This window comes from Urtica dioica, chromosome 1, assembly GCF_054948205.1.
Source record: "Urtica dioica subsp. dioica isolate 48M chromosome 1, U.dioica_male_clone48M_v1_H2, whole genome shotgun sequence".
Taxonomy (NCBI): domain Eukaryota; kingdom Viridiplantae; phylum Streptophyta; class Magnoliopsida; order Rosales; family Urticaceae; genus Urtica; species Urtica dioica.
This window is the reverse complement of record NC_142756.1, coordinates 49,866,023-49,877,962: the sequence shown is the minus strand read 5'-3', so window position 1 is coordinate 49,877,962 and position 11,940 is coordinate 49,866,023. Positions and strand designations below refer to the sequence as shown.

The 11,940-nt window shown below is 36.1% G+C and overlaps 1 long non-coding RNA gene and 1 pseudogene across 1 annotated transcript; both read right to left on the bottom strand.

Moving 5' to 3' along the window:
• Window positions 1-2,627: 2,627 nt before the first annotated feature.
• LOC149408031 (uncharacterized) lies at window positions 2,628-3,619 on the bottom strand. Its single transcript, XR_016301801.1, has 3 exons — window positions 3,497-3,619; window positions 2,909-3,243; window positions 2,628-2,784 (listed from the first exon to the last, which is right to left on the bottom strand). It is a non-coding gene; the product is annotated as an uncharacterized LOC149408031 (long non-coding RNA).
• A 42-nt stretch (window positions 3,620-3,661) lies between these two features.
• Window positions 3,662-6,943, bottom strand: LOC149408030 (uncharacterized; annotated as a pseudogene).
• Window positions 6,944-11,940: the final 4,997 nt, after the last annotated feature.

Here is an 11,940-nt window from a genome sequence, read left to right as displayed (position 1 = left end):
AGACAGAATTTGTCTTCCCTTCTTGGTACAACACATGATATAAATATCTGTAGGTAAAATTTCGAATTAAATGTCAACTACTAAAAAATTAAAGAAACTCACCACTTAATATAATAAAGTTTGTAAATCATACCTTAAATATATTGTTATTGCAGACGATCCTATATCTTGCATGACACAAAATTGTCTAATATCCTCCTTAAAGATCGGCATGTTTACAGCAACACCCATAATTGAGGCATCAAAGTAGATATAACCTGCTTTCGTTTCTTCCCAGTCTTTAATACGGTCCCATAGTTGTTCCAATCTTGGCGGTATTTCAAAAGAACTAGTATAATTTTGTGAACCACACGAAGATGCAAAAACTCTTGCAGAACCACAAGGTGATATGACTTTGGTAGCTTTTCTTATCTGTTTCAATTAAAACTAGATATATTGACGAGGAAAAAAGCATGGTAACTCATAAATTTCAAAACGAAAAAACAAAAATGATCATAATGATATCAACATACATACCTCCTGTGTATTTTTCTTATCCATTTTTTGGTTATTTTTCTTTCCGCCGCCAATCGATGGTTTTTTATTCAGTTTTCCAGTCTTCATGAACATTAAAAAAAAAACATTTAACATTAGTTACGAAACTATACACTGTAAAAAACATGTTCAGAAATCACTCACCGAGCTATCCTTGTCCAACACAAGTGCTATTGGCCAACGAACATACGTATCCAATGCTTGACCAACTTTAGTTATTTCATCCCCAACTGGAATCGGAATCGGTTCATCTTCACGCCCCTTCATAATTACCACTACTTCAACTTTGTAATTTGCCTTTCCAAGTCTTTTGTTGTGCACTAGCAAATCAGGATCAGTGCCTACTACTTTCCCCAAGGCAACTATGTTCTCTTTAGACTTAATCGCAAGCTTGCACGTCTTTCCCTACGAGGGATAAATGAAGTTTAATTACATAAAAACAAATTTTAACAAAACACAATACTAAAAACCTACCAAAGTCGGAGGAGCTGATTGCTGATCTACTTGATTTATTGGCGTGCTTTTTCGTGCAGGTATCTCATGTTGATCACTTTCTAAGATATTCATAAATTTTTTGAAAAAAGAGGGTCCAGTTTTAGCCTGTTGGGGACGATGAAGTTGTTCGACGCATTCAACATGAATAGCGGGCCGAGGTTGTGGTGGTGCTGCAGTAGACAAGTTTTCAGGCTCTAGTGGGGAGGGAGATTCATATTCATAGTGTTGTGGAGTTGGAGAGAATTGTGGCTGCCGTGTAATTGAAGGTTCATGTTGTTGTGGAGAAGGTGGAGACACGTTTTGTTGGGTAAATGGAGTGAAGTTAGGATGATATTGTGGTGGAGTCGAAAAGAAGTGGTTTTGTTGCGGGCTATGAGAATAGTGTGGCTGCGGACCAAATGATGGATTATACGGGAATTGTTGTGGAGGACATGGATACATATTCTGTGGGTACTGAGGAAAATATGGTGGATATTGTTGTGTCTTACTCAAACGTATTTGCTCTTGAAGCTCATTTACCTTTGCCATCAACATTTCAACTTGTTTATCTCTTTCCTCTGAAACTTTTTGTTGTTGGACACTCCATTGTTGATTTTGTAAATGGATGTCACTCTTAGATGGTTGAGGGACATCAAAGAACCGCTTTGGAGTGACATATGTCCCCACTCCAACAACGCGTCCTGATCGCTCTGTCTTGTCCAATGCCACTGCCAATTTATCAATTCTGCCATTACACGCAAACTGCCCTTGTTCTTCCATACACTTTAAATCCACCTACAATATTAACAATAAAAAAAAATCAAAGTCATACTTGATTATGACATATAGTGTAAAAGAAAAGACGGTACTTACAATTTTGTCAACAATTTCTTTGGTTTTTTCTTTCAATTTTCCATTTTTACTTTTATGAGTCTCAATCCAAGTATCAGCTCTATCCGGATAGCTTCCACGTTCATTTTTCTGCAATAATAAGAAAAGTTGTCAATTAATTATATAGATAAATGAAAAAAAAAACAAATAAAAAAAATGAGATTAAAATTTATGTATGTGGGTATAAATTGGCATACAATATGTTCTCTTATCGTAGCAATTGGTGTTCTTGAACTCGTGTGATAAATAGTTTGATTGGCTTTGATCTCTCGGTACTTTTTGCTTCGTTCCTGCATGTAAATGAAAATGCAAACAAAATATGTATCTTATATAAATCCTAGAGGAGTTATCACTAACTTGCCCACTTCAACTTGAGAATTTTATTGTTGCTAAAAATTTATAAAAAAATTAAACAAGCAGGCAATAAGCTATAGGCTAATGTAACATATTGTTTATATTCTCATTACCCTCTATACAGTGTATATACATCTTGTGATTCAAAATTATTAAACCAGGAAAAATCGTGTACATTTCTTCAAAAATAAGTCAATAGTTCAAAAAATCAAATCACGAAACCATCGAACGAAAAAAAATCACAGCAATAAAAATTCACTCAAATCTCAAGTCAAACGAAGTTAGGGAAACAAAAAACAGTCATAAATATACATAATAACAAACCTGCCATGCCGGTGACAATCGGACCGCTAAAAATTCTTTCCACTCTCCTTCCGACAAATTGTAACGTTTAGGCGGATGAGCAAGATTGCTAGGATTGTCCTTATTGTTTCGGATATAAACTCCAAGTCTCCATTTTTCTTGTCTCCATTTTTTGGAAATTGAAGCTAAAATTTGACCTTTACTCTTTGTACTAACTTTGTACGTTTTCTGCGACAATCATAATTATGATGAATAACTCTCAGTGTTGAAAACATTGAAGATTATGAATTAAACATGAATGAGTAACAAGTGATTTTGGTTACTGGCAGTGTAAGGATTAAAAACAACTTACATTGATAACATGCCATATTTTTTCTTTCACCGCTGGGTCCACTTTTTTCCAACTTGGTGTTGATACTCGAACATCGGCACGAGTCAAAACTCCTACATAGCTTTGTAACTTAGTATTTGCTGCCCCATATGGTTGTCCGTACTCATTATACAAAATTTCTTGAATTCTTCCGGCATTTCGATCTTTAATGACCGATTTCATTTGTGTCAGCCCCCGAACATTTTTTTTTCGCTTCTCGCCCACTCCAGATTCCAGTGGCTCTTCGGGTGTTCCTGTTTCGAGACCTTCATTCTCACTATCGTCAGTTTGTTGCTGAAGCTCGTCATCGTCCATGTCTGTAATGCATTAAAAATATTGTTAAAAGGGCATGGCAATGATATTTTTCTATAAAAGAATATGGTAATCAACATTGACTTCAAATTACAACAGGGAAAAAAAAACCTTAGTTAAACTAAAAACAATAGACCAAGAAATAAAAAATCAAACCGAAGGTTTTTCTAGCAAAACCTATTTATTCTAATGAGATCACCAAAAGAGAATTAACCAAACATAAACTCTAAAAGAAAAGAAAAGGAAACAAAAACTAACATAGCTCGAGCAGATTGAAAAAATATCGCACATCAATTATCGATCCATATTCCTTCTCCATCTTCTCGAATGTAATCATTAGCTTCTTCTGAGCTATTAGCGTTAAAGCTAGATGCCAAGCCTTTCAACGGTGTCAAATGTTCGACTAAAATTTGAGTCTCATCTTCAACTTCGGCATCTTTGATGTAGTCTTTAGATTGGGTTGCAAAGACACGAGCCCATGCATCACACTTTTGGCGTTTTGCATAGAACACTTGCTTTGCTTGTGATGCCATGATAAACGGTTCTTGTTTATGACCAAGACGTGTCAAATTAACAAATGTAAAACCGTTTTTGTCCACTTTTACCTTACTGTTGCTCTCAACCCAAGAACATAGAAAGACCGGTGTTCGAAATGTGACATAATCTATTTCTCATATTTCCTTAATGATCCCGTAGTAAATCATATCCGAATAAATAGGATTCTTATCTTTAGCACTAGAGAATTGCATAGTCTTAGCAACCAAGCTGACCCCACTATTTTGTGTGATTCTAAGACTGTCTCTTTCTTCGGTACAAAACTAAAGACCATCGATGAAATATGCAGAATGTTTAATCACAAGTGGGCATGGCCCTCTTGATATAGACACTAATATGTCAGACAAAGAAGAATGGCTCTTAACTTCAGATATAATCTGAAAATAAAAAAAATTAACATATGTAAAAAGAATTGTAGTATATATGGATAAGAATCTAATGGTGTTCAATAAGAATCAGACCTTTTCGTGAAACCAATCACTAAATGTATCATGATGCTCCTTTTGAATCTGTTTTTGTCGCTTATTCTTATTATTGGACATCAACCAATGCAAGTGTTCACTATAGAAAAAATATAGTAATTAGGAGTGAGTATTGAAATCAGAATTAACTCAACGAAGAATTGTTGTCTACTTACTCGATAAATGGTTCAACTTCGTTTGTGTTATCTAGAACACAACGATGAGCTTGGTGTAGTAGCTTTTCATCAACAGAAGTAACATTACCATTGCTCATGCCCTTACTTAAGTTTGAAGCTTTATCAGGATCTTGACGTAGCCCAATTGATTCAAGATCATGCAAGTATTCCGAACAAAACTCAATAGCTTCTTCAGCAACGTAGCCTTCGACAATAGATCCTTCTGGACGATAGCGGTTCCGAACGTAATCCTTCAAAACTTTCATGTACCTTTCAGGAGAGTACATCCATCTCAAGGAAACGGGTCCGCACAATTTAACTTCTCTTACCAAGTGGACTATGAGATGAACCATGATGTCAAAAAATGATGGAGGAAAATATTGCTCAAGTACACAAAGTGTGAGCACAACATCACTTTGAAGTGCATCTAGCGTGGTTGGGTCCACGACTTTTGAACAAATAATATTAAAGAACATACACAATCGAGTGATTGCATCTCTAACATTCTTTGGCAAAAGTGATTGTATAGCCACGGGAAGAAAGTGTTGCATCAACATATGATTGTCATGAGACTTTAGACCAAAAGGCTTCAACTCCTCCATGGACACGTAATTGCGGAGATTGGCACAGAACCCATCTGGAACCTTTATGTCCACTAAAGTTTGACAAAATTGGCGTTTCTCATCTTTTGTCAAACTATAACATGTCGCCGGTAGATATGTACGTTTACCATTGACTTCTGGGGCTAACTTGCTTCGTATCCCCATGTCAACTAGATCTAATCGGGATTTCACCCCATCTTTGGTTTTACCAGGAAGATTTAGAATAGTTCCAACGATGCTATCACACACATTCTTCTCGATATGCATAACATCAAGGTTGTGACGAACAAGCAAGTGTTTCCAGTAATCCAATTGAAAAAAAATGGATTTTTTCTTCCAACTACCACTTGCGAAAGTCTTTGTTGAGCCACTTTTCCTTTTTCTTCTACCTTTTCCAAAAGGTCTGAAATTCATGCCAGCCAACTTTCTTTCGGTTGCAATTCCAGAAACAGGTTCTTCTGGAGTAATCTCAAACTCTTAACGACCATTGAATGCCCTTTTCCATCTTCTGTAGATATGGTTGCGTGGTAAGAATCTCCTATGACCCAAGTAAACGAATTTTTTACTATGGTTTAGATATTCAGCACACGTCTTCTCCTCACAAATTGGACAAGCTTGGTATCCCTTAACAGAATATCCAGATAGATTTCCGTATGCTGGAAAATCATTAATTGTCCAAAGTAATGCGCAACGAAGTGTAAACATTTCTTCTCTATACGCATCAAAGGCTTTTACACCCTTATTCCAAAGAAGCTTTAGATCATCAATTAGAGGAGCCAAATAGACATCAATGTCATTGCCGGGTTGCTTGGGCCCTGAGATGAGCAATGAAAGAAACATAAATTTTCTTTTCATGCATAACCACGGCGGAAGGTTATATATCATGAGTATAATCGGCCAACAACTATACCTACTTCTTTGAGAGCTGTGAGGATTAATTCCATCGGCAGAAAGCCCTAATCGAAGATTTCTCGCATCTTTACCGAAGTCCGGCCATAAAGAATCCACTTTCTTCCATGCTGGTGAGTCTGCTGGATGTCGCATCTTTCCATCTTCAATTCTATCATCTGAATGCCAAGTTAACTTCTTTGCGTGCTCGGGGATACGAAACAATCGAAGAAGTCTGGGGATAATAGGAAGATACCACAAAACCTTGGCAGGTATGCCTTCCATCACTTCATCACTATTCTTTTTCTGTTTCCATCTCGACGTGTTGCAAACTGGACATTCCAACTCCACTTCGAAGTCCTTGCGGTATAGAATGCAATCGTTTGGGCAGGCATGTATCTTCTCAAATCCTAGACCAAGTACCTTCAAAGTCTTTTTTGCATCATGCAACGAAGAAGGTACTTCGTTACCTTCAGGCAACAACTTGTTAAGAAACCCAAGTATTTCTCCGAAACATGTGTCACTCATCCCATGTTTTGTTTTCATATTGTACAAGCGAACCAAGGTCGACAACTTGGTAAACTTCTCACAACCGGGATATATCGGTTTATTTGCATCTCCCATTAATGACTCAAATACTTGAGGATCATGATCTAAAAAATCATCTTCGACATCTTCAAGCACTTGAGAGACATATGTCCCATCAAAGTCGCTTGGATCGTCCTCATCGCCGGACACAGCTAGACCTTGATCTTCAACAGTTTCATCTACGTAGGACCTTTTAGCTATGGGACAGCTCTCACCGTGATAAATCCAAACGTCATAACTTTGATCGATTCCATTACATATTAGATGTTCTCTTATTTGTCTAACATCCATACTCTATGTATTCCCACAACTTAGACATGGACACTTAACGAAATTCGAATCGCTGCTACAAGATAGACAATGCTTCAAAAAAAGGTCTACTCCATTTTGATATTCAGGAGTTGTCCTATCGACGAACACCCATGACTTATCCATTCTTCAAAAAAATATTATTTGTTAGTGAACTTTCTACTATTCCGATTTATAAAACATAATATAAACAGATACATACAAGTCATGAAATTTATAATTATAACAGAAAAAAATAAGTAAAAAATAAGTATCGACATTCTAATGAATCAATAATTTTTTTTAAAAGAAACTCATCCTTTAATAATAAAACAGCACAGCCAAAAAGTTTACAACCAAAAGAGCTGAAAAGAACTCAAAACCAGCTCCGACAGAGAGAGGAAAAAAACCCGTACAACAGATTACATAGCACTGACCCAATCCCTACCCAGATCTGTAAGAGAATACGCCCCAAATCTAATGAATCAATAATGAATTAACACAAATATCGAAAAAAAAAATATATATATTAGATGTTCTTCCATTTGGAAACACCTGTTACCCAAGAAAATATGTTTCTTTTCTTGTGTTTGTCATTACTCATATATCTATAAGTTGTTTATGTTTTTTCATTTGTTCCTGTAATAAATATTAGATGTTCTTCCATTTGGAAACACCTGTATTTGACAACTTTTTGAGGTTTCACTAATTAATAGGATACGAGACAAAAATAAATAAATAGAAACCAAAAGCATGGACCTAGAACTAGATAAGGATGCTAAGATATTTTCTAAAACTATAACTTAGAGTCACATAACATGTGTGAGAAAATACTAGACCTGTAATCCCTTGAAGATATACTAATTTACTTCTTGATATATTATATTATCACATGTCACGTGGAGAGTAAAGACTAGACTTGTACAAATATCAACCTAGAATCTCTTCATACCACAAATTGACACCCTTTTCAGAGAAACAAAGACTGATTCATCATTATATATATTCATCTTCAATAAAATAAAAATAACAAAACAAAGACTGCCATTTAAGATTAATATTGAACATTAATAAGTCGAGACCAAGATACTATAGTAATTATTTTATACTTGTTTTGGCTATAATCAAATTTTGAACAGGCTCTAGCTATATATTCCAAGAACCCATTTTTTAAATGACGTATAGCTTTGATATGTGTATGCCAACATATTTGAAATAGTAAATGTAGTGAATTATCGTTTTAGGAACTAGAACTCAATGCTCAGCACTACGACTTTTCAATTAGGGTTTTGCTTATAGCTACCTCTCCCTCAACCTTGGTCTCTTTGCAAACCAACCGTTTTAAAAGTTTTCTCGAAAGGAATACTATTTTTCTCTGTTTGTTTGTTGAAGTTGAAGATCTAAAGCTTCTCGTTTGGGTCTATAGAGAAAAAGTTGTTGAGCCTATGAATCCTCAGTTATCTGAATTTTCGTGTGTTGTCAACGGTAAAAGCATAATTAATTAACAAACCTAATATAGTCAACATATATTTTGGCACAAGACTTGGTTTTATATAGCCGTGTAACCACTGTACTAGCTTGCTACGCTTTGCGATGTGCAAATTGGACACGAACACTATGGTGTGTCTGTTACATCAATTTATTTCATGAAATATCCTCTCAGAGTAGAGTTTTAGCCACTTAACCCATTCATTTTTCAACTCAAAACCCCACATCCATGAGACTAGCTATGAAAAGAAAAATTAGACATTTTCCAAGAATAAAAGAGGAACATGGACAAAATAATAAAACCGATACTCAAATGAGTCAACTATATGCTAAAGAACTTTAATCAGTCCACATTAAACAATTTGGCACCAAGTCTGAAATTAGTGGGCACACATATACGACCACAGAAGATAAAATAAAAAGCCAGAAACAAAGACTGATTCATCACAGAGTCAAATACAGTTGATAAAAAAAAAAAAAAAAAAAAAAAAAAAAAAAACCCCAGCCAGAAACCATCAAGTATAGATATATACTAACCGCTGGAATCAGCAAATGTCGGCCAAAGAGAAACAGTGTCTGCACGTACTCGACGAACAATGGGAAGGACTGAAAAAAATCGTGAAGGATATGGGGGCACAGTGAAGGCAGAGAACGTGGAAACTGTTTCAGAACAAAAAAAAATTAGGTTTTCCTTTTTTTTTCTCTATTTTCTGAAAGCTAATAATAAAAAAAAAATTGAATATATATATGAGTTTTAAAGGAAACTAATTACGTTAATAAAAAAAAAGAACGTCCTACAAAACCATCTTCAGAGAAAAGAAAGGAAACTGACTTTCTTTTTTTAAAAAAAAAAGGAAACTAACTTTCTTTTTAAAAAAAAAAAAAAGGAAACTGACTTACGTACGTGGGTATATTAACAACACGTCCGAATTGTAATCTTCTATTTAAATCGTTTTCATCAGAGTAAATAAAATAAAAGGTGATCATGAACTTCAAATGCATCAGAAGAATAAGTTTACCTCTTTACTTTTCTATTACGTTTGCTCAGTCAAACCTAGTTACTCCTGCCCTGGTTTTCTTAAACAGAGATTGGAAAATGGATTTGCAGGTCAGTGAATATTTTTGTTGAAGAAATAAAGAAGGGTATGATTGAATAAAAAAAAAAGTGCCAAATGGGCAGGGGATAACAATACAATTCTCTTTTTTAGGAAACAAACCTCAGTCTATAAGAAACGCTGTTTCTTTGTCTCAGACATTTTGTCGAGCACCTAGAGGATTCCATCGGATCACCATCCTCACCGCCCAATCCTGACCGGAAATTGCCTCGCCTGGATCACCATCGGATGGTCATTGATTTGCAGCACCAAAAAAAACAAGTAATACAGATCATACATGGCATACATAGAAGAAATAGCAGAGTCTGTGCCGAGGGCCCCTGGTTCCGCCGCAGTCGAGACATATTGACCCCGAAGAGCCTCAGCCGCTTGACAGTAGCCTTGGGAAGATGGTGCTCCGGCGGCACGGGCATGGAATCGAAGACGACGGCCAGGGGCGGGGAGGTAAAAGACGTGGCCCGGGTGAGGAGTCGGGGGGGGGGGGGGGGGGGGGGGGACGGCGGTGGCAGTCGATGAAGAGGTGGTTGTCAGGGAGGGAGCGGTGGAAGGAGACGACGTCGCCGGCGTCGAGCTTCTTGTCCTTGACGAAGCGGGACCAGTCTTTGGTCATGACGTAGCTCTGGGAGCTGTTCCAGTAGGAGTAGCGGAAGTGCCACTGCATCCCGGCTGAGTCCTCGAAGCTCAAAAGCAGGCCTTTCTCTCTCTCCGACGGCGCTTTCGTCACCAGCTCTAGCTTCGTCTCCAATTCCATCTCCTAGCCTCAAATTTGGGTTTTTTTTTTTGGGATTAGGTCAAATCTTTCTTTCTTTCTTCTTCTTCTTTCTTGAAGCGTGAGGGTCATGAAGGGCGAATTGGTGGTGGACAATAAAATCCTCGACTTCGTCTTGTTCTCGATTGGAGCGAGAGATTGACGTTCGTGGTGATGGGGATTCATCGGAGTTCATCGTGGTGAGCGAGAGATATTTGGAGGAGAATTGTTTTTTTTTGTTACAACGACAGGATAGGGTGTGTGTTTAAGCAAAACTGTCGTTTTTAAAAGTATAGCTACATATATTACGAAATAGCTTTTAGAATGGATACAATATGAATCAAAGCTTTGCTTTTAATAATTTTGACCTTGTTTTTATATGTTACTGATATCATGTGGAATTATTTTTCGTTGCCACGTGAGATTTATTTGTCTATGTGGAAATTACAAATAAATCTACAAATAAATTAAAAAATAATATATAAAAATAATTGTAAAATTATTTCTATATATATTACAAGACGTTTATTGAATGACTTAAATGATATGATTTAATTTATTAAGTCATTTAATAAATAACTTCAAATAAATTATTAAGTCATTCTTTAAACATCTTAAAAATATATACGCATTTCAAGTCATTTTTTAAATGACTCAAAATATTTTTTATATATCTTTTGAAGACATTATTTTATTGACTTCAAAAGTTTATTTGAGACGTTTTTTAAATGACTTAAAAATCCAAACGGAAATTTAGATTATTAAAGTCGTGCATTTTAGAGAACGTCTTAAATCTCATGTCTTCTAATGTGCTTTATGTAGTAGTGATTACAAATCCAATTCAATTATGATTCGGTTATTTTAAACTCTGTTCCAAGTTCTATAGGTTTAGGAAGGGAAACTTGATAAACCAAGCATTGTGTGACACACCATTTGAAAATAAAACCATATTTTGGTAGTCTTAGGAAAACCAAGCATTTTTAGTGATGAAAGGTCATAAATGCCCTTACTTATTTTCTTCCTTCATCAGAGTACATGAGTTCCCAATTAAATCAGTTTAACAAAATAGAAAAGAAAAAAAAACAAAAAAAGGGAGCGAAACCCACACCCACGCACGGCGAACCCACGGCAAACCCCACGCACGGCAAACCCCCATGCACGAATGGGTAAGTTTCGATCCCTAATTCGACGATATTTTGTAAGAGATGTGTTTGCCGAATTAGGAAATCAAACAAATCTCTTACAAAATATTGTCGAATTAGGGATCGAAACTTACCCATTCGTGCGTGGGGGTTTGCCGTGCGTGGGGTTTGCTGTGGGTTCGCCGTGCGTGGGTGTGGATTTTGCTCCCTTTTTTTTCTATTTTGTTAAACTGTTATAATTGGGAACTCATGTACTCTGATGAAGGAAGAAAATAAGTAAGAGCATTTATCACTTTTCATCATTAAAAATGCTTGATTTTCCTAAGATTGCCAAAATATGGTTTTATTTTCAAATGTTGTGTCACACAATGCTTGGTTTATCAAGTTTCCCTTTAGGAACTGAAATATTAGATTCGTCGAATCTATAATAATTGGACCATACTGAATGGATTGCATGACATCACTATTGTACACTATATAACAAGCTTGGAGTACTATCAATCAATCGTGTAAGAAATATAGCTGTATATCAAGCAAGTGAAGTTCTTTAGCTGAAGTTTATGTATGACTTGGAGCCATTTTTTTATATTTTCTTTTCGTATTACCTTCTACGTTCCAGGTCACATGATCTGCTTTGAGGTGATCATAAGA